Source organism: Strix uralensis, chromosome 9, assembly GCF_047716275.1.
Source record: "Strix uralensis isolate ZFMK-TIS-50842 chromosome 9, bStrUra1, whole genome shotgun sequence".
Taxonomy (NCBI): domain Eukaryota; kingdom Metazoa; phylum Chordata; class Aves; order Strigiformes; family Strigidae; genus Strix; species Strix uralensis.
The window spans coordinates 1,341,646-1,369,062 of record NC_133980.1 but is presented as its reverse complement, the minus strand read 5'-3'; the positions used below and the strand labels follow the sequence as shown (position 1 = coordinate 1,369,062).

The following is a 27,417-nucleotide window of genomic DNA, read 5'->3' as shown; positions in this document are numbered from 1 at the left end:
TTATAAAATTCTGTTGGCTTCATTGGAGATGTCAGACAAACGTGCAAGTTTAGACTTCACATTAAAGTTCTGCTGCACGTGACTCTCTCAGCTAGTCACAGCTTTATTTCTGTCTCTACCTGCTTGCCATGATTAAGAAATAAAGCCTTGCCTGCCTAGAAAAAAGCAGACTCCTTGTTTCAACAGAGTTTTAAATATAAAAGGATTGTGCCACTTGTTTTGCAATCTATGCAGCATCTGCTCTTTAGCTCTAAACTCTACCCGGAAATGCTTTATGCCTTCTCTTTGTGCTTACTTATTTTGATTTACCACAATTAATACAGACAGTTGTAGTCTCAGCTCTAGGCAGCACTGTGCACAGATGCATATGCATATGTACAACACAAATACACAACTCAATTATAATGCCAACAACTTCACGAACTTCTCCCTTCACACCCATTTTCCCTTTTGATAGAAAGGTATTTTTTTACCATCAACACCTGAAGTACAAGTATGCTTTGAATCATTCTCTAAGAATCAGTTAAAGCAGATAAGAAGGAGTGGGTGGGTGTGGAGGAGGGCAGGTGGGCTGGCTCCAGGTTTCCAAAACCTCTCATCTTGATGAGCACACAACTCGGTATGACAGAGCAGGAAAAGCAAGACCCAGTAGGTGGGCGTCAGGCTGCTATAACTTTACAGACGGGAGATAACACCTTAGCACCTGGGAACTGCTAAGGCTGGAGTGCAAGGAGTATCTGCTCAATACACTCTACTCCAGAGGTAGCACCTAACGCAGTGCTAAATGCTGCAGTCCGAGCCATCTATTAGAGCTCAGATGGATTTTAGCCAGCTGCTGGGTCCAGCATGTTTCTTTAACTGGACCTCATGATACTTAAGCTAATAGTGTTTGCACCCAAAAACTTGGGATATCCAGGTCATCTGCAAATGAAGTAAGCATTTGCTGTCCCCTTTCATCTTCCATCGAGTGGCACAGCAGCCACTTGCCTTTGTGCCACCCTGAACAAAACTTGAGGCGCAAACTCCAAAGGGAAGAGGGTTATCACCATCACCCTGCCTTGCCGCTGACTGGCACCGAGGTATTATCTAACCGTGATGGAATTAGCCTCGTTATTAACAGGTCACCAGACAAGATGACCACACACAGTAACACCTCAGATAAAACCCTCCACACAGAAATCCAGAGGCACGAAGTAGAAGAGGCTGCTTTTCCCATGCAGTTCTCAAAGGTTTCTCTGCTTTGACTGTGTTGGAATATTTCACGCAGTGAAAGGTCAGGGAAAATTTCTGCAACCTAATGGCGTGAAAGTGCTTGTATCAGTAGAATTACCTTCAACTGAGGAGTAAATTCTGTTTGTCTAGGTCCATTTATACCAGTATAATTTCAGCCATGTGAAGGAATAAATCACTAGAAGAAGAAGAAAAAAGATCACCTCTCACATTTAACTTATTAACAGAGATGAGCCATTCAATGACTGATCTTTCTGTACAAGCTCATTGTTTTCCTAACTTGTATGTAAGAATTTATTAATGAAAATATCTTTTATCTAAAGCTTGCAGAGCTCTGAAAGTGTTTTATTACAATGTAATACCGTGAAAACTGAGACACAGTCAAAATCTATAGAAAATTGAGACACAGGAACAATCTAAATGAGCACTGTAGAACGGCTTTGCACACTACAGAAAACCTGTAAATATTCAATAAGCATGCTATAGAAAAAGAATTTTTGCTTTTCTTGCCATTTGAAGTCGCCCACAGGTATGACCTTAGTTCTCTGGCAGTTTCAAATGTCTCTCAAAGGCTCACCTGAACTAGCTTGCACTTTGCCTTTTTTTTCCGCACAGGACCCATATTCTTAAACAGAACAGTGATCTAGCACAGATGACAAGCAGCAGTATCTATGGGTGTGTCTCACTAGGCTGCTACAAATTTACAGAAGCATCCTTTGAGACAGAAAACCCCAAATTGTTAACAGAATAGCCACCAGCTGATTTGTATGGTTTTGGTCCCATTTCATACATCATACAATGCATTTTATGGTACCAAAATCATGAGGTTAAATGAAATTCTTTGAACTTTTTATAAATGATTTTGGTATTTCAGGGGAAAAAAACCACCTTTTTGTGGCATTTTGGAGAAAATATGATTTAGAATTTTTACAGTGTTTTAGAATTTTCTTCTCTCCACAGGGCTATGGTGAAGGACACACAGTATCATTAGATACGTGTACTACTCACTGTATAAAACAAACAGCCCAGAGATAATTTAACTGGGGTTTTTCACCCCCGTATCCACAGGCAGCTGAAGGCAGCCCTGTTCCCATCACACTCCTGCACCCCCTGGGTGCCAGTTGCCCTGAGCCGGTGGCTGGGCTGGGAGAAGAAGGGATGGGGTGAAGATGCCACCGGCGGGTCCTGTGGCTGCTCCCACCCACCGGGCAGCACCTCCCATCCCAGCAGCGGAGACACCTCAGCTCCTGACCTGTGGCACACAGAGAATGCAGGAATGCTGCTTTAACCTTACTAAAAATGATTTATGCTTTCCGCATCAGGGGAGCACACAGACAGCCCAAAACGGGGAGTTGGTCAGCAATGGTCTGAAACAGGACCTTCCCAGGCTTAAACTGGTCAAGTGGGGGATCCCCCACCCTCAGTTTCTGGCAGGGTCCAGAATAATTCACCCAGTTATGTAGTTTTGTTAAGAACTACATAGGGAGGTATCACGGAACTTGCACAAAACCCAAACCCAAATGACATCTGGTCCTGCGAGGCTTCCAGTGCAGTACGACAGGCTTGAGAGCGTGAGATGGATTCTGAACATCCAGCACTGAATACTTTAGTGGGGAGGGAAAGTGCAGGGCCTTGCAGATTACAACCACAGCTTTAGGAACGGCAAAGTGTCAGGGATTTTTATTGCTTTTGGTGAAAATTAAATAAAGGCAGCAAATCTCTTAAAAGAACTAGCAGAAAACTCATGGCAGAATATGGCCTCACATGTTTATCCCGTGTCTCTCCAGAAGTACTTGGAGCAGTTGCCATGTGTAAAAGCAAGCCAACCAGCTATTTTTAAACTCACTTGATTCAACACATATGGGCTGAATTCTGTTCGAAATAATGACCTTCTGATGTAGTTATTGAAATTGCCACTAGACAGAGCTGTTCATCTTATTTTTAACCTCAGAAATATTTGTAAGCCCAGTGATGTGCTAGAAATCCAAGAGGAGTTTGTATTACAGACTGCTTCAGAAAAATGGCACATGACTGTAACAACTGCATGGCATTTGCAGCCAGGGTTCTAGTTTTTGCACCACACTATATATAATCTTGTCACCAGAGCCGAGGGCTGCATCTGCGCCTCATAAATCCCCTAGTTATTCACCAAGAGCTAGGGATAAAGAGATGACAGATGAAAAAAACCAAAACTGTTTATTCCTGGATTAAACTACAGTGTATGTGGTGGACTTGAAAATAAGCAAAACATCTGGAGATCTAAAAGCACTGTGACAAGTCCCTGACTGTAGAGTTTACTGGCACATACATTTTGCCAGAATTTTGGAAAGGCGCAAACAACAGTACCTTTGAAAAACAGAGAAGTTTTAATTCCAGGTAGCTAACACATATTCAGAAGGTCATTAAGCGTGAGTTCCAGAAGACTGGATTCAATGATTAAGACAATGCAAACTTGTTAAAATACAATATTGTAGTTTAAGCACTAGGAAACGATATGTCTTACTGTGTATGCTTCAGTACCCATGTGCCCCACTGCCCATCATAAAGTAGCAGTCCCTCCTGTCAAGTAATGCAGAAATTACCCCAGAAATTAAATGCTTGTTGACATCCGTGGAGCTATGCCAGTTTATATCAGCCAGTTACCTGGCCTCTTCTGATAAATTTAGGGTAAACCACATCTTCTTTAAAGAAAAGCAAGCACTCATTTTAGAAGGAAGCAGAGAGAGAGATTAGCATTAGCACTGGTTCTCCTGGGCTCACACCCTGATTTGCATTGCAGGCAACCGGGAGCAGGAATTTCTGGAATTTCTGCAGCTGTAGGTACAGCATTGATTTCATCTTGTGATTGTGACTTAAACAGCTGTGAAGCCACAGCCAGCTCTTGCAGGCCAGCGTTCCTGTACAGCCCACGTATAGAACAGGCTTGGTGTAAGCATTACGAAGTTTTAATTCATTTCCCTGCTGGTATTGGGCATGGGTTTCTAGGTTCCATTTCAGTGTCAGGCACAGTAAGTGTTGAGGCAGGTAACTGCCTCTGCTAGACCAGGGACTCTAAGGACATGTAAAGGCTACAACAGGACTTAAACTGTCTACACATCCCACTTCAGGACCTTAGGTAATGCATTTGTTGCTTAAGAAAGTACCTGGAAAACCTCTGGTTCTTTCTTCTCACTTACTCAGCTAAATCTTACTTTCACACCCTGTCAAGCCTTGCCTTGGTCCCAGACCAGTGTCTCCTCCCAGCGAGCTGCACACTCCTCCGGCACAGCTGCGCAGGGCAGCCGCACAGCAGCCCACAGGAATATACCGTTAATATCTCATTTTCCCCCAAACCACCGCTCGCCAATACAGGCAGCCGAGTGACTTAAAAAGAGTGATGCAAGATGAAGCTGGAGAACAGCAAGTCCTGCTGTGTGAAAACCAGCCCGTGGTGGCAGAGGTCCACCAGCGCCCACCGTAACTCTGCCTGGCCGTGGAAGGGCGCCTGTAAGCGTGTCAGGTACACGGCACTGTGCCCACCGCGGCAGCCCCTGCCTCCAACGCTGCCCCTGTAACTTACAGGGCTCCTGGCAGCATTAATCCCTGTCATTTTGACACTAACTTTGTTTGACAAAGCAATTAGAGATAGCTTTGAGATTTTTAGGACTCCAAAATATTACTGTATTTTTAAGGCACAAGTGAATATTACATCAAGTAAATTTTTCTATGACGCTTTAGCATAAAGTTGTGTGGATTTTTTGAAAGATACTTTTTACAAGTCTGCAGTTGCATTTGTATTTCAAATGCCAATCGAACCCAGGCTTCTTCCCCATTTATCCTCCTACCATACTAAAGTCACGCTCAGCGATAACCAGAGGTGAGACAAAAGTACTCAGTCTGACCTGGGGTTCCTTACTCGCCTTGAACAATAAACCAGGCACTGAATACAGTTTGGTTTTGCTCTGTCATCATTATTTCACCCCTCAAACACTACTGGGACCCGAGGCCAAGACACACACGCCCTGTGCCAGTACTGACGCTCGCAGGGCAGAGTGGGGTGACGGCGGAGCGGCGTTGGCTCCGGCGGGGAGGAGCAGGTTACGGCAGACATGGCAGGTTCCTGCTCTCTGCCCACTCAGGACAGAAGAGCTGAACTCCACCTTCTGCCCCGGGCAAAGTACGGGGGGGCGGGGCACAGCCTAGCTATTAGCACATTAAAGGAGGCTAAATTAGAATTTGCAATTTCCAGCACTAATTATTTCTGTAAAGCTTCTGAACTCAGTGGCACTTCTTGAACCTATTACCTCCTCACCTCTTGCAGAATTTTTAGCTGAAAGCAGTTAAGTCATATTCAGGTGGAGATTAAAAAAAGGGAACAATGATCCCTTTGTCAGTTCCTCTGATGATCTTTGAACACTGGCAAAGGATTAGTCAGATTCTGAAGATGTGTAAGGAGAAAGAAGCGTCTGCAGGTGTAAAAGAAACATTGCAAGAAGGATGCAGACGTGGGTACACGGCCCATAGGATTGAGAGGCAAAACTGTTGCCACGGCCAAATACAGAAGCCTGGGGCATTCTGGGTGGACAGACAGACTGAAGGAGACAGAATGAGGTACAAAAGAAAATTTGTTCTGCATTACTAGCAAAACCTAAAAAACCTTAGAAAAGGCTTCACAAGAGCAGTATGAACTTGTTTCTTAATTGAAAGTTTTTTACTCCCTAGCAAGAATTTGAAGACTGGAAATCAACTCTCTCTTCTGTTCCCTCACCCCCTTTCCCCCAAATGCCAGAAAAACTCTGTGGTATTGACTTGGAGTCTGTTCATGTTAAACTCTAACATGATTCTGAAACTGTTTTCATTTCAGCTGCCTTTGGTTCTCATTCTCGTATTGCCAAAGCCGAAACCAGGACACACAGCCATCATGGGATAAAACCCTCGGGGTCTTTGAATACAGGTGATCCAAATGATTTTGTGCCTTTTGCAATTCAAAAATGTGATTTTTTTTTTTTTTTAAAGCCTTCAAGCACCTACATTTTTTAAGACATCCATTACTTGTAATGAAATTAGAGGCCAAGGCCAGATCCAGTTCTTTCAGATTAATGGGAGACCTTTCCTGAACGTGTATCATTCTGACCTACTGTCTGGAAAGGACAATTAGAAAAGGTAGAGAGAACAGCTGCATATTTACTCTCCTACAACCCCCCTTTTTTTAAAAAAAAAAAAAAAGAAAAAAAAAGAACACAACTTCCCCCTCCCCACACACATCCTGTGAAGATCTATCTGACACCGTTAAGGTCTCTTCTCACTGCTCTGCCCAGGAATTATGAGGCTTTGTGCAGTTTAACTCTGGAACCTGCCATTTCTCCATAAGGAACCTGCAGTCTCCACTCTGTTGTTTCCTGTCTAGCTCTGAACCTTGCCTCTGTAAATGAGTAACTCTGTGTATCTCAGTCGCCTGTGCAGACAAATACCTACTGACTGCGAGGAGCTCTGATCTCACGGGGATGGGAACGTAACTGTGAGAGGCCGGACAGACTGAAGTAAAGTTCAGCCTTATTCAATCACAGGGATCATTCCTATTCCTTCTGCCTCTGCCTGGCGTTTTTATCTCTGTTGCCATATTTTTGTGGAGGTTTGTGAAAACAAATTTTAAAACTGCTAATGCTAGTGCCAAAGCCATTTGCACATACAATCTTTTGAAAAACATACTCGGAAAAATGACCTTGGAAAGAAAGTTAGATATTGCAATATGGACACAGTGAACTTATTTTCTTCATACGTACCCAAGGCATCAGATGTTCATAAACTTCAAGGAAAATACACGTTGCGGATATTTTGGCTCTGTGACATTGCCAAAAACATCAGAACAGAAGGTTGTTTATTATCATCACTTAAAACAGTAACTCAGGAGTAAGAATTGACTTTACCTGGAACATTCCTCCTTTTTTATTTGAAATTAATCTACTGCTCTGTTTTTCAAAATTTGATCAAAGGACAGAGTATAAACAAACATCCCCTCACATGCTAACTAGGGAAGAAATGTTTCACTTTGTTCTAGCTCCTTCATCCTCTGCAACAGCTCAATGGAACTATGTCAGGAATTCAACATTACCCTGTGTGCCCAGGACCTGCTCTCCTGAAGCACAGTTCTGCTGTGGGACTTCTGTGAGGACACGAACTCCCAGCACTTGGGTTTCAGTCGCAAGGACTCACTATAAAAGCAGAAGAGGAGATTACATCATCAGCAAAAGGAAATTATTAAAAACACTTAACTCTCAATTGTGTAAGCATTGTGTGATAATCTGGCTGCAAACAAAAACCTTGCAAGCGGTTTAGAAAGTTACACATTCCCTTTCTATTGGGTTATGGGTTTTTTGCATTAAGATCATATGGGTATTTGAGGAAATCTCAGTCACAGCGACAAAATCTCATTTGTAATATAAGTATCTATTGTACTATCATATTCAATGAAACTCTGCATTTCATACTGAGTCAGCATTTGCTGAGAGTATGAGGTACCACAAAACAGTGGTAAACAAAGAACTAAATCTCTGATGGAAGTGTCAGTTAATTGCACAAACAGCCCTGTGATACAGGATTCAGAAACACCTGAAGAATGAGAATTTTCCAGTCCCTTATGTGTTTGTGCACATTTGCCGGAGTTAAGGATTAAGCACACTTCTGTATGGGGTATGTGGGCTGTCCTTATTCTGTGCTCTTCTGTCTGCTAAATTATAGGACCAAGGTCGAACCAGTCACTTCTATGCTGTGAAACAGTTGGGTAATTCTTAAAGATAAAATGATAATTTGTGACAATACAAAATTCAATTACAACTGCATCCTATTAACAGCGTCCTGCTTTTCCTCTAGTGTGTGCTACTGCCTCCTGCATTCTTCCCCCTTCCCAGACATTTTTGCACCTACCTATCCACTGTGACATCTTCTAGTTGATGACTAGACCTTAGAGCCATTGAGACCAGATCAATATTTGATACTTGTAAAGACCAATATGGGAAAGCAGCATCTCTAGATTTTTCCATAGCCTCTGGCAAGCAGTAAAATGCAATGTTCATTTTGAACAGCCTCAGCAACTATGGCTACGAATTGCTGTCCTTTGACAATTAATCTTGGGCACTTTGATCCAGATGTGTCAGCAATCAAGGCTTGATTTAGGCCACTTCTCTGGCCATCAGGCTGTATCTACCTGTTGGCTTCCTATCATCTATGATTTAGCAGGAGAGAGGATAAAAAGGCTCAGAGAAGATCCAGTTTTCTCACAAGGTATAAGCATGAAAACAGGGCAACGCACTTGAAAACAGGGCAACTGAACTTTTCCTACTAACGCCTTGAATCTACCCAGAACAACATTTGAGTGTTTTTGAAGAAGAGAATGTAACAAAACAAAGAACAATGCATATGGTATCTACCCTGAAAGACAGATTTCACTTGAATGGAAAGCAAACCACTGAAGGCAGAGTAATGCCACGGGAACAAGCAATTCCTCCTTTTATTGTTTTAGAAACCGCCTGAAATGGCTCGGTGGCCCAGCCAGATCCCACTCTGCTGCAGTACGAGAGCATGGCTCAGCAGTAGGGCAATAACATTTATACTTGGAGGAAATGAGGGGATCTGATCCTCTTAAGAGATGCAGAAGACAGACTTTCTAGTTTAAAAGCTGGAAGGGAGAAGACAGTACAACGGGCAATCTGCTGGCACCTGTCTCAGCACAGCCCACAGTATTCCTCCACTACCACTTCATGGCAATGAAGCTCATGCTGTTCCCTGGAAAAGGGACATGAAGAGAAAGTCAGGAGTTATCTACACAGGGTACAAAAGGAAAAACTTGCTGAAAGAAGATCAGCAAGTAGAGCAAGAGAGAAGGTGGCAGGCCAGCCACGCGGATCCCTGGACACCCGTGAGGGTGGGTGGCTCAGCAGTGAGGCCACTGGAGATCTGCAGCTGCAGCAAACGGCCGCAGCCTTAAAACCTGGGGCTGTGGGACAAGGGTGCTTTGTGAATATCCTCATTTCTGTAGGATGCAGCTTTTGTTTCACTGAGGACAGCTTGAGGGACTGCATGCTACAGCTGGAATGACACAGCCTGGGATTGTAACTCCCGAAGGGGAAGGCTCAGCTTTTTTTACTCTCTCAACATTATCCAGTAGTAAAGAACCAGGCTGTGATGAAGATACAGCCGACGACAGACCTGAGCACGATGCTGTGCGTGCTCTGGTAGGGCAGCACATACCTCGTGGGCGAGATGAGAAATGATGACACAAACATAACACGGCAAGGAGGCCGCCGCTGCCTCTGCGGCTGCCATTTCTTCCAACACTCAATCTACGACTTCAGTTCCTGTGCTCAAGTTGAACACTGATGACACTAGTTCTTCTGCTCTTCACAGAGGCATCCAGCCCTGTGTGGCCCCCTTCTCCCTTCTCAAAACCAGCCAAACAATAAAAAACCCCAGCAAACACAAATAGTGTTTGCTCTTGACTTTTTGGCCTTGAATAGAAGATCTTCAACCTGTGGCTGTTACAGTCCTTTGCGTGTGATTCTTAAAGGTACAGCACTGTGTGCATGCAGCAGGCATGGAATGTAAACTGATTTAATTTTGCTGTCATGACTGTTGATATGATAATGCTCCTGATACCTGAACATGAAGCTCAAGTCTGAGAAACAGATTCGAGAATATGCTTTCAGTTTTAGGAAAGTGACACCTATGATTTAACAAAAAATAAGTTCACGGAGTTTTGAGTTGATCTTGTTTTCTAGATGTATCATGACTTTTTAAGGATACTTTTGCCTGTGCCAGAAAAGAGAGACTAAAGCTTTGCCTATCTTTTTGGTTTCAAATAGCCTTCATGAATATAGTAACTTGACAAATGAAATGAAAATAAATAACCTACTTTGGGGCCCAAAGAGCAAATGCCATGCTTTTCCTCTGTGCTGTCATCACTCCTGGTACCTGTAACAGCAAAAAGAGACACAACTGAGCACTGCCCCACCATCCACAGCACGGTCCCCAGAGCGCAGGGTCCCAAGCAGGGCCCACTGCCACAGAGGAGCTGCTTTGACGGCTCCATTCAGCTCAGGCCCCAGGGCTCTAGTCAAGATGCAAGTGCCTGGTTTGAGATTTTAAAAGTTGCAGGCAATTTACAATTCAGAACATAGTACAGCCTAAAAAATATTTGGTACGGCATAAAAGATCTTTGGATCAAAGCCAAGTTTAGATTAGGATGAAGCCCCTGAAGTGCTCAAGCTCAAAAGGCTGGCAATGTCCTCACTCTCGAGAGGTTGAAGGGTGGTACTCTGGTGAAGCCAGCAGCACTCTGGTAACATTCACCCTCTTTGGCCACAGTGCCTGGAGGTCATTCACCTTCAGGTCAAAGACTGTGACCTTTTTCGATGCCGAGCTGACATCGGGAAGGTCACTGGGCTCAGAGATGGGGCACCAGGGTGCCCAAGCTGAGCAGAGTTAAACCACAGGCCAGAATCTCAGCTCCTCGTTTCAGTAACTATGTGTAAAGTTTTATGTGTATCTGTTTCTCAATTTCACCACAGAGTGGCACTACAGCAGCAATTGCCATTCATTTCAGTCAGAAGAACCTGTGACAGCCAGGTTTGGGTTTTTTTCTCTGCACTGAGTCACCATAAATTACCCTCTGCTCATACCATAATAACCCCTACAGAGGGTTCCCTTCTTTAAACTTGCATGAAGCATTTAGATGGGAGCTTCCTGCCTTGTTTACATGGCAAAACCATCTTATAGTACTTTCTCCTTAGTCCATCTTCCAACTTTTGGCTAATCTGAACTAATGAAAAGTAAAATGATACATTTGCTTTAGCAGCATAGAAAGTATCAAAGTCACTAGTTATTGAGCAGGGAAACACAACTCCGGGAGAAAAACAAGAACAGAAAGATCCCTCAAAAATCTAGTACACTTTCTTCCTCTGAAGCCTTAATGGTTTGGGCCCACTGAAACTCCTGCAAAGATCTCCACTGATGTCAGCATCAGATAGTGCTTTATATAATTAGGCTTGCAGTTTTCTAACAGATAGTACTTAGCATCTGTACTGTACATTAAAGGCAACACATGCTTTTTATGTCAATCCGACCATCAGAAGTTTTACCCACTTACAAAACAATGTCAAGGACAGGTAAAATACCTGGTTTTTAAATCTCTCTCCCACTCTCTATGCACATGCACATCAACGCACAAACTTACTTAATGGCTTAGTTCCATTACTGTTGTACCTGAACATGCCATCAGCTTTTGACACTTCATAGAATCACAGACTGGTTTGGGCTGGAAGGGACCTCAAAGCCCATTTGTGCTTGGGATTGCCCCGACCCATGGGCAGGACCTTGCACTTGCCCTTGTTGAACTTCACGAGGTTTGCATGGGGCCACCTCTCCAGCCCTTGCCAGCACTAAGGAACACTGTCCCGCCCTCCGCTGTGAGGAAGCAGCGTTACCGCAACGTGCTGGCCAAGGACTGACACCTGGAGCTTACCGCAACAGAAGGAAAACCAAAAAGACCGTCTCTTTGCTTCCTAAGAAAAGGAGGTGCCTAAGCGTACATCCACACCGCAGCCCTGCCAACGCGTGGGAACAGGGGCTGAGGCTTTATGTCTAGTGGCAGTCTAAAACTTTTCCTTCTACCCTTGTGCTGTCTCCCTCACCCAAAACCCAAGGAGCACGGGATTTGGTTGTGAAACACTGGTACCAGGGGCTGTGCTGCATTAGACTCCCCTCTACCAGAACAAACCCTGTGCTGGTAGGGCTGTCGGAGGCCGTGCAAGTGTCCAACTGGAAAAGGCCATCAGCTGGAATCACCCCAAAAGTGAGGGGAAAAAAAGCAATTTCTGCAATAGTCAAATCCATCGTACCTCTGTCCTCATTCAGCTCCAGTTTCAAGGGGATGATCAAGCACTCTTCCTGGAAGAACTTGCCAGAAATCCCAGATTTACTGGCAGTTTTGAGCTCTCTGGTACATCCACTGGGAATCTCCCCTCTTCCAGCTAGCCTCATACAGGCCAGCTCCCCTGACCTGCATCCAGACACGCTATATTGCCGTCACAAGGATTATCTTTTTGGCTTGGCCCACCCGCTCTTCTGTTGCCTTCCTTACTACCGATAGCTGGATACAGCTGGCTCTGGCAGTCCTGCTCCCCCAGGCCAGCTGGCAAATGTCCTCCCCTACCAGCCTGCAGTTATCTTCTCCTCCTCATCCAAGAACTGGTTTTGGATGATTTGTTGCCACTGAAATGCTGCTGCTCTCAGCAACTGCCTGCCCCGTCTGTCAGCTGGAGCCAGCCTCGCCTGGCAGCGTGACGCAGGCAGGGCTTGGCAAGGGGACCCCAGCAACGCAGAAGTCGTGATCCCACTCCTCATCTCACTGCAGTCACTAGAAAATAGCCCCCAGCTGCAGGGGGGGAGAGCAGTGGAGTGAGAACTAAAGAACTAAAATGGGAATGGAGAAGAGGCACAGAGGGGAGAAGCCAGATGCTCTCAGGAAAAGTTCCCAATAAAAGGAAGAGTTTATATAAAGAACAACCCAGAAATATGCTGGGTTTTTCAGCTGCATGAGACAGACCACAGGAGGGCTGTGGGGCTTAAAATCTTCCCAAACAGCCCCCCTAGCTGATGGGGTGGGAGGAGGAGGAGGAGGAAAGTCACCCAACATTTTTACTGCAGAGTTCAACAGGGAAAACCAAAGCTAAGGCAAAAGTAAATGCTGCCCAGGAAGGCACGGCAAGGACTTTCCCCGATAGCCTCATTTCTATACACCTCCCTTTGGGAAAGCTTTCCTTTAATGGATCTTGGAACAATTAGCAGAGTTCAGAGATTTGTAATGTGTTGGATGTGGGAAATCCGAAACTGCCCAACTGGGTATCAACTTTTCTTTCTCTGGCAGAGAGGGACTATTGACATAGCAGTAACACAGCAATATGCACATGGTATGCTGTTGAGGAGATATGAAAGTGTTGTACAGAAGAGGGCCACAGACGCTGCTCAAGGCTGGTTCATTATTGACTTGTAAACAGGTAAGAGAGCTTAATCAGCTTTACGGTATTAATCACCTTATTTTAGCGAAGAATCCATTTTTGCTATGTATGAGTAACAGGAGTGCAAGCTGGCCCTTACTACTCAGGACAGCAGAGTCCAAAATAAAATCAAATTGTTCTTGATGCTCAGGCAACTAACTACCAGCTTGAACACTCCCTCTTTCTAGAGCTCACTGCTTTAATAGTTCCTGTTACACTAATGGCAATTTATCCTCAACCAGTCATCTCCTGATTACATTTGATTAAGATCCACAGTTAGAGATACATTATGACAATAGTGTTATGACAAACTGATATAAAATAATACAGTGAAAAAGAAAGCTTATCTCTAAATACGAAAAATCCCCACTATTAAATGCATTAAATGTATGTATTTAAATAGAAACTATTTTCAGATAAATCAGAAGATTTAAAAATTTGAAAAATAAGGCAGGTATGAGAAAAGATTAATGTAAGGGCTACAGACACTATGAAGATCATCGAAAACTCTGTTATTAATACAGAATTAATGTGAAAACAATTGTATGACACAGTAATTGCCTGTAATACCTGAAGGGGCAGGTATTATACAAAATCTCTGCTGGAAGAAATATGCCAAAGCAATTTCTAACACTGTCAATAAAAGATAACACAGCCCCTTTCTGAAGTGAAACAGGATCTTGCTTAGGTGACTGATCTTTTGATCAGACTATCCAGGCACTTGAGTATCCTGTAAGTATTTGATACTTACAGGAGAAACAGAATTTACATTCAGTTGAATGGGGAGAAAAAGTCCTTCGCCAAGTTCTGAGAAAACGGCCGGCAGCAAGACAGTGGCACTTTGGGGCGGGTGATCGTTTCTCTGTTCAACTTTTGAACAGCACCTGACGAGCAAGCTACCCTGCATGATGCTGAGCCTTCCTGGACCTCGTCTGACACAAATAATGACAGTAATAAACATTACAGATTAAAATACAGTTATTAACTAAGTGCTGTGTCTAATATACCTGTTCACTGTCCTCTCAGCTAAAGCAACTGCACTACAGATAGTTCAGAAATATTACAAAAATTTCTGATTGAGCAATATATAAGAACATGTCTGAACACACTCTAGACTCTTATTGATGAAAACGCTCTAAAATTAGTCTTGAGATAGAGAGAATGAAGGAGCCAACAGAGTTCAGCAACAAAAAGCGATATATTTCTTGCCACATCACATTCTCCTAATGCTTTAGCTTGTTCTGAAAAATATGAGCTCATCTTTTAATTGATCTGGGGTGCAGCACTTTGAAATGACCAAAGTGTTTAAAACAGAAGATGCGTTGTGTGGGCTCATCCTCCCACGCTGCAGTTAGAATACAGAAACACAAACGAGCGATCTCGTTATGAATGAAACCTAAATCTGAAACCAAAAGGCCAAATAACCAGTAAAACAAGAGAGGGAAGCAAACTGTTATTTTTGAGGTTTATCAAGCAAGAGCAAGGTACAACTGCTTATTCAACCTTACTACTTATTTCATACGCATCCGTGACACACACGGGACTTCACAAGCAAGCAAGGCGCTGCACTGTACCTATGATAAATGGGACAAACAGACTCTGTACTGCACAATGCTCAGTGGGAAAACTTGTCCTCCTTGAGAGGAAACCGTTGCCAACAGTCACCCCTCACTCCGCTGCCCAGCTGTGGGTGTGAGCAGGATGGGAGGCTGCAGTGCTGACTGCAGGAACAGGAAGCCTGCAAGGAATCTCTTGGCGAGATTTATCCTGGGCACCACCTTAGGGGCTGCTAACAGCTTCCGAACAGTGGGGTGAAATCCCACACGTACAGCTGAGGTGGGAATCTGTCCCCTGGTGTCCGCTGCAGGGTACACCCCAACGCTGTGGAGAAACAGGTCTCCTGGTTAGCAATTAAATGTTTTGCAATTGAAAACAAAATGTAGGAAGTTTCGACAAACTCTGCTTAAGAGAAAAGCTTTGTACTGCAACAACCTGCCTATGGGCTACAAGAGAAACCTTAATTCTGAGCGAATTTGGGGTTCTGGGTTTCAGATTCAAATTTATAAAGTTATTTTTACACTTTTGTAAATTTGGATATGGACATGTGTGTCACGTAATTGTGGCCTCGCTTGGGTAATTATTTGAACTAAATAGTAATTACCAGGGAAAAAACAAGTAATTGATGTGCCTGTCAGACCTGTCCTTTTGGCAGGCTTTCTGCCAATTCTGTTTTTTCACGTGAAATTCACAGTCCGTGGAGCCAAGCAAACCTTCTGCTCTTCACAAACCTGCATCCTTCTACACTGGTCACCTTTTTGTTAGAAAAGTGGAGAGAGATCAGTGACTCACTGAGGTGCTCTCCCTATTCAGAAAGCACACACTTGCTTTTGAGAATTCAAATCAGCGGAAATTGCTGTAAACCTGAATGGCATCATGCCAACTTTTCCTCTTAGATGTAACTAGCTGGCTTCCCATAGCAGATTTTTATATTGCAGTTACATATGAGTATCACCAGCTAAAATGCTAAATGCATTTTAATACACATAAGACTCGATTCTTACCACTTTCTGGCCACAAGCTGCAGTTCCCACTAAGTGTAAAGCTCTAGCAGTACGGCATGATAGCAGATTCCTCACAAGCCACCACCTATAGTAAATTGTTATTATTTATTATCTTTTTTTATGAAACTGGTATCTTTACAATCACATTATCCCAGATTAAACGTTACTCTGCTGGAAAAGATAGTTCAATTTTCCTTTGATGTGTACATGCACAATGAAGATAGTAGAAAATCTGACTGAAAAGTAAGTAATTTTTGTTACTTTTAACAAACAAGCTCTTTCAAAATGAATCCCAAATTTACTCTCCAGGTCTTCCTTGAGTCAGAATACATCTGACACTGCACTTAGGAATTCCTAGCATGTGATAAATACAACAGTAAAATAACATAGTGCAACTAACCTGGCACAAGATTTCTAACAGGGCTCTGACCTCTCAATCTGTCAAGCTAATTAGGAAGATCAGACAGCCATTAATACTGCAGTCCCCCCGGGATGCGGGACATGCTATTAACACAGTATGACACGGGAGCCTGCAGTGGTGCGAAGCTCTGGAGGGTGTCTCCGTACCAAACTGCAGCAAGTGTGAAAGCAGCCATACAGCTCATTCATCACGGGCTGTCAGCTGCACCTCCACTGTCAAATGGGATGCCATACCAAATTAATTATTCAGAACCAGCAGCCCAAGAAAAGCAGTCATCAGCATCCCCTCACATTTCATTTATAACTACTAACCTTATGCCTCCCAAACAAGGAAGATATGTCCTCCGAAATTCTTGCAATTGGAAGTGCGATAAAAAGCTAAGAGCTTCGGGAGGTGAACATGATCACCCTGGTGCTGGGGGAGATGGAAACAGCACCCACGTGCCTTCTCCACCACCAGCCAGCCCCTGCGCTGACCCACCTCGAGGCTGGGCACCCCCCCCGCAGGGCAAGCCCAGGAAAGGATGATTTCTGTTCTGCCTTCTCTTGCCAACTCAGGGGATCATCTCATTAAAACTTAATACAGGCTGTCTCAGATCCATCTGGAGTGGTCTCTTCCACTGCTTGGTAACAAGTGAAACTGGGCCAAACATTGAAAGGACACAAGAAGAGGTGTCAGAGCAAACACACACATTAATGAATAGTCCCTAAGCCCAAGTGCTCCGTACTCAGAGGTCTGGGCACTGGAATGGCTGGAAGCTTGACACAGTCCATTTATGGGGGCTTTTCGGTGATGATGTCAAGAACAAAGGATGTTGGGATGATTCTCCTGGGGCACCTAAAGGGCAATTCTGCCTGCAATGGTAACTAGGCAGCAGCCAACATGCTGTCAGACCAGCTCGGCAGGAAGAAACTTCAGGCAATCAGTGCAAGTGCAGGCAGCGGGGACAGAGTGCTGGGAGGTCAGGGCAGGATATGAGAAAGTGAAGAGGAGCTTTGGGTGAGCTCTTAGCTGGCATCAAAAGCTGCTGTCATTCAGTATGCTTTGAAGCTATTGCTGTTCACTTAGTTTTTAACAGGAATCAGAAAAGCAATATTATTTTTACTTGCTATTGCTTTGTTACACTTGCCATCTAACTTGATTCATGGTAATCCTTTTACTACAGCCATCTGCCAATTTGCAGTAAATTACTCAGACATGCTGAGCCTCTCTGGTTGCACCAGAATGTTAATCTGAACCATCTAGGCCTGCTTTTCATCAGCCGGAGCAGTGTGTGCCCTTTCATTGTCACTGCTGAACACATTTCCCAAAATGGACCAAAATGAAGGACCTACTGTACAAGGCTTTTCTTTTGATCTACCAAGAATGCTTGATCCTTCCATTCTCAATGATTAAGCAGACCCTGGGATATGCTACTCTCATTTTTTAGCTGAGGTTAAATGTATTTTTAGCTACAATTTATTGTACATTTCTGTAAATAAGCACCCTTTTGCTTTAGTTATTTTCTCCATATCATTACAAAGCAAGATGGATTTCCAAAGCTTTGAAGACAAAATGAATAGTGCTCCGGATATTTAAACTCATTTACTGTTCTGCACTTAATGAAAGTGCAGATCCACCCCTTAAGTTGCAGCTGTTCAGGGCCTGCTGTGTCTTTGCCTTCTCCCTCATTTGGAGAGACAGGTTATAACTTACATCCCTAGAGAACTGGGAAAGATTTTTTTGTCACATTTTTGTCATTAGCAGTTGAAGACAGTCAGGAATTGCATGAACCTTCTAAAGAAAACAAAGTGTTTTCTCATGTCAAAACATGGCCAAAACTTTGCTGCTGATTAAGCAGATGTCTTGCACATGAAGGGGGTCTTCAGAGATGAAGTGCTAAGCAAAGATTGTCTTTTGTAGCAGGCATGCCAAGAACAGGGCTGACATCTGGAGCTGAGCTGTGAGGGGCCAGCTTTGTTCTGTCAGCAAAATTATATTGAAATATATGTCTGCATTCCTGCAGAATCAGAAAGCAAGGAGAGTTATTATTCAATGATTAGGGCCTACAGAGCACATATCCACCTATCTTGCTTTAGCGTTCTGATTTAAACTGTATAGGGTGGTGCAAACCAGACTGGCTTCATTTAATCCTCAGGCAACACTGAAACTCCAGTGCTAGTTGAATAAATTCATCCTCAGCTAAGTTCCCACCCTGCACAAAAGAAGGCTTTGGGCATTCAAAAGGAGAAAAGCAGCTCCAGCCCAACACGTAAGATAAACTGGATTCATTAGTTATGTCTTTGTGTGTGCTTCTAATGGCGAGTGATTTCTGTTCCAAGCAGTACCCAGAGATGCTGTCTGAGACTGGAGGGTGGGATTAATCCTTTGCAGCCTTCCACCAGCTTTGGTCAGGAGGTCATAGTCACAAAAGCGTTTCGCTTCCTAATAAAGCCATTGCTAACCCTAAGCAAATCGAACTCAGTAGGCAAGAGTGCCCCAGAGGCTGAGCAGGAGATGCTGCTCGGCTTTAATCCATGGGAGGGATTATTGACACATCAAGGTTGTCTAAATGGCTTAACACGCCCTAATGCCGCACAAACCTCCTGCTACTTGGAACACTATGAGACCTACACAGATGCACACTATGGGATTTTCAGTGTTAGAGGGGGAATAAAAGGAAACAGCAAATGCTTTCCAGCTGGCATATTTAAATGCTCTTCATCTTCCTCTGAGACATGTGCAGGTTAATTTCAGCTGATGACAGATCTCTCATCCAAATGTTGCTCCAGATAACACGAAGTCATTACACTTACCCTGCCACGAACCTAAACAAGGCAACATTCTTAAAATCATATGTCTGTATGACTGCAATCATAACTGACTCAAACATATTAACCTTAAATACAGAAACAAAGTGCAAGGTTTGAACCCAGTGCCTTAAACGAATTACACACTTCCATCAAGCAAGCCTCACGAGTTACGCACCGAGGGAGTTAACACCTTAGAGCCCAGCTGGTTTAGGCCATGCTATCTACGTCCTGTTGCTTACAATTATCATAAGAAATCGGCTGGCTGCTAAAGCTAAGTGCCAGATATGGACCATATGGCAATGATGCACCATACAATTAAGAATAATACATACACAGAGAATTAATGTCCTACAATTGCCAGAGGCTCCCACACACTGAAGAGGAACCAGAATGGGCCCCACGGCCGTGCAGTCCCTTACATTTGTTTTCACCTTTCTGGAAGGTGCCAAGCTCTGTGCACAGCTGCGGGGTGGACGTGTTGGTTACCCTGTGCACAGAGGAACAGCCGGCGCTTCACGAACCTGATCTGTGCTCCTCAGGCTCACAAAACTCTTCTTCAGCAACGAAGTCAAGACCAGACCCCCACGTGGCATCTCAGCGGCCCCGCGTCAAGAAAGGGGTCCCATATCACACCCCACTCACCGAACACGCACAGCCCTACAACCAGTGACACGGCTTCAGCACATGCACAGTGGACACCAGACTGGTAAGTTCATAGGGATCAAGGGCACTGGGAAGTGAAGTACATAAATACTAGCCTGAGAAAACAAAGAAAATAAACCCAACTAGTTCTACTATTTATTGGCATTATTTTCAAGAGTTGTAAACTTTTAATGAGCATTTAAAATGAAACTTTCAGAAACCACAAAGGCTCCTGAGACAATCCCTCTGGGACAAAAATTACAGGGTAGAAATAAAGTGAGTTTTACTTACTGTTTTCTCTAGTCGATGCAAAAGAGGCATTTTATTTATTTTTGGTTTTGCTCAGCAGTTTTCACCTTTACATTTATAAAATACTGAAGATGAAAAATCTTTTGGCTGTCAAGGAGAAAAAGAGTTACAGTTTATTAACAATGGGGTTAGATAAATACGTTCCTGTAGGAAAGTAAGAAATGCCTTGAAAACTAACACTAAGTGACCAAATGTAGGCAGGTGTTATTTCACCTGTGGTCCTATGCTGGGACACATCTCCACCAGGAGCTACAAGAGAGGGGCTGACCCCTGTGTCCGCTGGCCCAGCCAGCTGCAGCCTCAGAGCTGCGCGGGAGAGGCTTGGCAGCACGGCTGGCCGCCGACCAGGGCTCCTCCGCCTCAGGCACAGCCGGCACTGAGCTGAGGCTGCCTCCGTCCGTCTCTCTGCACCAAAAGGACTTCCTGATTTGCACTTTCTGTCAGCACCGCGGCCCATGAGTCAGACTGACCAAGAGCTGTCCATGCTCTTCCTTCTGCACTAGTCTGATATACAGCTTCAGCTGCCTCAGCAGAGTTTTTCAAAGCTTGAAATGGATGCAAGAAGTGAGCCTGCCATGTCATCCAGGAGGGAGTGCAAAGCCAGGCTAGCACAGCAAGATCAAGAAGGGATATTGCAGATATAAAGCCAGGCTGCTGGGAGACTATACTTAATCAGTTGAAAAAAGAATCCAGTAGTGAATGATAACCCCAGAGGATGAAAGACCCACCATGATCTATTAGCCAAAGATCATCAACTGAATGGTGTGACTAGATTCACAACTTAAGCTTTTGTCACAAGTCAGAGTCTACAAACTATTAAAAACAATCAGATGCATTTTTTCATAAACACATTACACCGTAAGAGGTAGACAAATAAAGGTTTTTTCAGCAATATGACTGGGGGGTGATTCAAACTCTGAAGCAGATGCCCACGATCAACCCCAAAATGGCTTTATTGCACATAATTCATTAAAACAAACACAAACTAGTGCACATGAATGTCTTCTGACTCTTAACAGAAATGCACATTTGCTATAGGCTTCGTCTAACACACTTGAAGAGTAAATCAAGGAAGCCCTGCCAAAATATTTTGTCCCAAGCTCTGTGGTTGCCTTGAGGAAACTGAGAGAAGACTCTGTGTTGTTACACACGTACTTGCCTGGTAGCATTCATGGTAGTCCAAGCAAATCAGAAAAGGGACACAGTTAAGAGACAGGGCACCACAGCAGCAGCATGGGCATCTTCTGTAGGCACAACAATTTTTAGGAAACCTCTGCCTTTGTTTCACTGTCGCCCTCTCTTCTACGTGCCAGTTTAGACAAGAAGCTCTTCAACACAGGAACGTGGAATACCCGTCAATGCAGCCCCTCAGTTGCTGGGACACAGGAATGTCTGGGGCCTGTGGGTGTTTGTGTAACACAGATCAGTGAAAACAGCCAGTTCCTCCCAGGACAAACTAATACCTGTTTGTTTCCATCTACAAAAAGATTGATGCACCACATTACATACATTGATTGTATGTGCCACTGCTAGTATGTATCTCCTCTTTCAGTGTTTGCCTAATGAAGTTTTTCTAGGTATGATATTAATCTTTCCACCTACTAACAGGCAAAATCAAGATTTATTCCTTACATAAAAATGAAAGGTCAGTGTTCTTCTGAATCATTTATCTAAATAATATTAATACAATGATATTGGCTTACAAAGATAAAACCTCTAGGATGCAATTAGCCAAAATAATTACAAGAACTATAACTAACACACAACAAAATGCAAAACCCTTTTTATCAATCAGTCCTAGACTTTTCAGTAATGCAGTAAATAACGATCAAAATTGTGCCAAACCAAAGAGCTCCTGTAACTAACTAAGGTGAGGCATCTCAATAGAAGAAGTATGGAAAAGAACTGAAAATAGGAAACCTGAAAAATGTTACTACTTTCAAACTGAACCTGCTCACATATAATTCAAAGAACAAAGTCCAAGTGGACTGTAATCAAAGTCCATAGACAGAAACAGAAAAAGCTGCGGCACAGAGACCATTTCCTATCCAGCAGGATAGCTGGAATTAGCCAGCTGAAAAGGAATGTACTCCTGGGGAAGGAGCAGCTTTTACAATTACCGCTTTGTCATGCTCTTCATTAAATAATTCAGGAATGTGTAACACCATTTGCTTACTTTACAATTAAATTAGAAAATAAATCCCCTGAGGCCAAAGCAATATTGCAGTATCACCCATCCCCTATAGTTCCATTTATAACTCCAGGGCATCAGATCTCATTATAAACCACCATGTATTTTTAAAAGCCCCATCAAAGCTATTGTTTTATTGAGTCTGACTGATGACTCCATGGTAGTAAGCGATGTGCTCCAAAGAATCTGGTGTCTGCATAAAGGAAGCAGGATGAGACATCTTCCTGGCTGGCTGGGTGAAGAGGTACCGGACATCCTGAGGAACGCTGGGAATTCCCCTCCTTGTAGTCACACAGTAGAACAAATGACATCTTTAAGAAGAATGCAGATATGTCCCTGAATGGCTCGGGGGCTTGAGACCGAGGAGAAAGGGCTGGGGCTATACTCCAGCTAGACAGAGGTGCAAAGAGAGGGGTAAACTAAGTCCCTGACAGATCCACAGACAAACAGCTGAGGTTGGTATCGCTGGCAGAAATGGCAGGAGTCAGCAACCCAGGACTGCTAGATTTGTCATAAAAACATGGCAAAGGCACAGCTGACCAGGGGTGGTGTCCAAGAGTCACCCTGTTCCTGCCGTGGCATGGGGAGCAGTTCAGCAGAGTACAGAACTCTCCTGACAGCAGCCTGCTCGCACTGCCCGTCGCCTGTGCCGGCTGCTCCAGGACTCTCTGGCCTTTCGTGGTGCCCTCTCAGCCCCCTATCACTGCAGTGGCTGCAGGCCTCTCTTCCCACCTCTCAGAGAGAGCGCTCACCAAGGAGGTCTTGCTGCCACTTCTCCCCCGACTGCTCCTCCCTTCCCACTGCCTCACATTTGTACGAAACCAAATCTCAGCCTTGCTGCTTCCCAGAAGGCCTCCAGGCAAGAGTGCTGCTGCCCAGGCCAGGAGTCAGTGCCCCAGCACACAGGCTGTGCCCAAGAAGACTCTGCCACGTTCCCACATTTGGCCCCTGTGGAGGACACTCTGGACACTGCCACCGTGATTAGGTCCATCAGCCTTGACAATGTTACTTTGAGAGGGACAGATACCTGGCAAAGATTGAAACGTCATTCTGTACTAGACAGGTTAAAACTTTCCTTCGTAAGTTTAAGTACATCTTAGTTTACAGGGTCATCATGGAATTACTAAGGGAACAAGTGTTAACGCTACCGGAGCCTGAGGGAGGAGACTTTTGAAGTCCAAAGACCTTCCCTGGTGATTCAGGCTGTGCAGATCCAGCCTGTCAGACTGAATCCCACAAAGCCTCTGCACCACCTCTAAAAGCACGGGCAGCTATCACACAGCTTGTAAAGCAGCCTCGACACTCTCACTCGTACAATGTTCTTTTGCTTGCCTGTCCAGCCCACTGTTCAAGCTCCAAAACTCTTGAATCCTCCATCACGAGGCTACAGGCAAGCATGCCAATACGAAAAGGGTCATTTGTCCTTATGGAAAAGGCTAGAACAGAACTGTGTACCCTGAAGTCATTTGCCATAAAATACTGTTAACAACAGAATGGCTCATGACATCAATCTGCACGCAGTGTCTGGTACTATTTCTCTGACAACCCAAAATTAATCGGGAACAGTAAGAGATGATGTAAAAAAATAGCTTTACAATATGTGACTAACTGCAGTAAAGCATATGTGTTGCGCTCAGTATGAAAACATATAGTCTGTCTTCATCGTAGTGAGTATGGGCCAAGCAATAGAAAATTCAGATTGTGTAGCTCTGTTTTTCTGAGAGAAATGCAGAAAATATGAGATATGCAGAGGTGTTTGTCATGTCCTGTCTCTGCTAATGAAGATCACGTGAGTTCTTGTCTCTCTGTGCTCTCTCCCAGGGGACTAATGATCATGAGATCACATCAACAAAGCTGAAAAGCAGATGCAGCACTTCATTTCTTGTAGAAATGCAAAGCAACGAGAAAGTGGAGCAGAGAGACACAGGCTGCACTTCGGATCTTTGTAACTTCATGGGGCATTGTACTCCAATTTACAAAGGGCAATCAGTCACAGACATCTCTCTGCATCAGTTATGCTGTCTGTGGAGATTTGACAGGAGCAAGAGGAGTGATAACATGGAGGTATAATGCGACGCTGTGGCAGAAAAGGTGCCACAGCTGTATGGCTACAAACACATAAAAAAAAGGAAAGGAGATGGTTCTTTCAGAATGGGAAAAGAAAACTGGATTTGTCATCAAATTAACATTAATCCCTAGACCCGAACTGCCAACAAAATATTCTGAAATGACTCTTCAGTGGGGATTCAATGCCCCAGGGGAATAAGCAATGGGATTTGTAGACTGCAGAGGAACATGGTCAGACTCCAGCCCAGGGGGTAGCAACAGAAAGTCATTTCACAGCTGTGCAGCAATCTATTTGGAATATTAGAGATTGGAGATGACGGAACTGGTTTAGAATGAGTTAACAAACAGGCCCATACAGGGGTGTGACGGATCACTTAGATGCGAGGGCTTCCGGGAGGATGTTTTATCTAAATGTCACAACGAAATGCACCACCAGCAGCTCTACTCTCTGAATTGTTATCACATTGGATTTGGACAGAACTTTGTGTTTTCAGTTTAGTCAATGATATATAAGGCTTTATCATAACAGTATCTGGGATAATGATTGCTGTCATGCTGGTCATAAAGAAAAGCTAAACAGAGTAGAAAGAGAAGCCCACTGCATTTCCAGAAGACTATCTGACTCTTCATTTCTCCACCAGTAACATTATGTACACAGGAAACAAAGGTTCTGCAAGTAGCTCATTTTAAGGGAAACAGCCAGATTCTACTTAAATGCACTGTTTATTAAATGCCTTCATCAGTGTTCAGTGAAATCAAAGACACAATTCCCACCGACTTCAGCAGACAGGATCATGCTCTCACAGCCTGATCCGAAGACAACAAAAGTCAACAGAAGATGCTCATTGATTTCAGCAGACTTTAGATGAGGTCAGGATCTCAACCATTCACCATCACGTATAAGGGAATTTTGTCATCTAAATAGAAATGAAATATCTTTTCCCCCCATATCATCAGGGGAAATTCAGGGCATAATTGATGAAAAGGCAAGATTCAGTCAGAAAAACTATGTTGTCTTTCAGTGAGGAAGAACAGTATCTTGGAAACAAGAAACACCCATAAACAAAGCACTTGATGAGAAACTTGATACTAATCATATGCTAAAGAAAAAAAGCAATGAAGACTAAAACCCTCTTGCCTATGTGCTTGCTGTCTCATAATAGGAAGCTGTGGTAAGGATGCTACGGTATTATCAGAGTCATCACATAAATAAGCATATTCGGAGCAAAAGACTGTCTTTGCACTTACCTGGTTTCTTGGAGGAACAGCTGAATAATTAATACCAGAACCAGAGGTACTACAGTGTTAAGAACTGCAATAGGAAGAATGAAAAGCTAGGGAATGATCAGCAAAATGGAGCTACACCTGAGCACTTAAGTTTTTCTTGTCTCTTAAATAGTATTTTATCAAATAATAATTTGATCAACAAATATAATACAAATTCTAATTTATCCTACAGCTTTACATAAAAGACCAGTATAAAGTAATACGGACTCGGTTTGACTTAATCACAAAGGGTAGGGATTCACCAATTTGTAGCCTTGGCACCCTGACAATACTGTTGGGTTTGCCTCTCCAGCTCCAACGCTCCCAAGTCACTGATACGTGACTGGGGCAGCAAATCATGGCATCTTAAAAGGAACCAGTACAGAAAACAAAGCTGTCACCAAAATTATTTGGTGATATATTATACTGTAAACTCTCTGTTGCTCTGCTTGCTATGTAGTTAAACATTTTGTCAACACACCACGGGCTAGTATTGTGAGAGGTAAACCCTGCACTACCGCCAGACAGTGCGGGGCTCCAGGCCCTACCTCATTCTGCAGTGTTTGTTTCCTAGCTGTGTCAAAATGCACAAGCAGATGTCCCCCACTGAGAAGCCCCTGTTCTGATCTACAGCCACAGCTCTCCATGAAAAGGTAGGCTTCTTCTCTTTGTCACGGGGGGATGCACTGGCAAAGCCATGAGGTAACAAAACTATTGCTGAAGCTACTCTCCGCCTGACCTGTACAGACGAGAGAGAAGAGCTGGCAGCTAATGACAAAGTTCATGAGGAGGAGGAACTGGATTGGATTAATTTCTTCATAACACTGATTGACTTGGACAGCACATTTCACTAACATTTATGCTGCAGTGAAACCTAATTATGATTTCACTGAGTGACAGGGTAAGATGACACAAAACATACAACCAAATTTTGAAAGGGCAACTTAGGTCACTGTAACTGCTTGATAATTACTTTTTAGTCTTACTCGAGCAGTTCAATATATACATGGTCAAATGAAGATCTGAAATTGCATCAATAAACACCATCCAAAGGACATTCTTGCACCTCATGTGTCACTTTTTCCACTGCGTGCAAATGGTAACAACCGGGAGCTGTAGATGGCTCCTTCCAACTGTTCCCCACGTGAACTGGGCCTGTGTTGGCTTGTCCTGTAACAGTCACCCGCTAGACACTGTCTTTGATGCCCCAGGGCAGCATTCTAATGTGTTCCACGCTACCAAAGCTTTTACTCCACTAATGCTTCTGCGTATTTGGCTTTGACATGATTAAGGGATTAAAGGCACAACTTTGTCAATCAGTTAGGCTAGCAGAAGAGACTCCTGTTTCTGAGAGCTGAAGATACTTTCTACTGAAAAGATCTCAAAGGAGAATGTGAATGAGCGGAAGAGGTTCAGACATATGTGTCATCTTACTGTTTTGATTTCAGCTTTAACAAAAGCATTTGTGAATATAGCAGAGGGATGAAGAGAAAGATAAATGCAGGCAGGGTTTCATAATCTTTGAGGGCACAGAACAGCACACGGTTCTCACATTGCACCAGAGGAAAGGGTGGCTGCGGAAAGCAGCTTTTTACAACTCTTGTCCTACACACATTAAACTCAGTCAGCATCACCGTCAAAGAGAAGATGAAAGAGAACTTCTGTGATGCAAAACTGTATGTACTTTTCCTTATGGACTCTGCTGAACACAGCAGTTATCCTTTACATCAGCTGATAAGAAAATATTGTCTTATAGATAAACTTCTGTTTTCACAGAAACAACATACAGGATTATGATATAAGACAACATCCCATTGTAATGCAAAATGAGAATTTATTAAAGAGAACTACAGAATAATTGATCTGGTGAACGCCTACAAGGGCAGTTCATGCCAGATCTCAGATGTCC

General features: G+C 43.7%; 1 protein-coding gene across 1 annotated transcript in view; it reads right to left on the bottom strand.

Annotated features, from left to right (window-relative positions):
• The window catches only part of ARHGEF26 (Rho guanine nucleotide exchange factor 26), an 81,595-nt gene extending 74,189 nt beyond the window's left edge, over nucleotides 1–7,406 (bottom strand). Inside the window, exon 1 of the mRNA XM_074878369.1 lies at nucleotides 7,322–7,406. The gene's annotated coding sequence lies outside the window, so the exon portion shown is untranslated. The remainder of the gene's footprint in view (nucleotides 1–7,321) is intronic.
• Nucleotides 7,407–27,417: the final 20,011 nt, after the last annotated feature.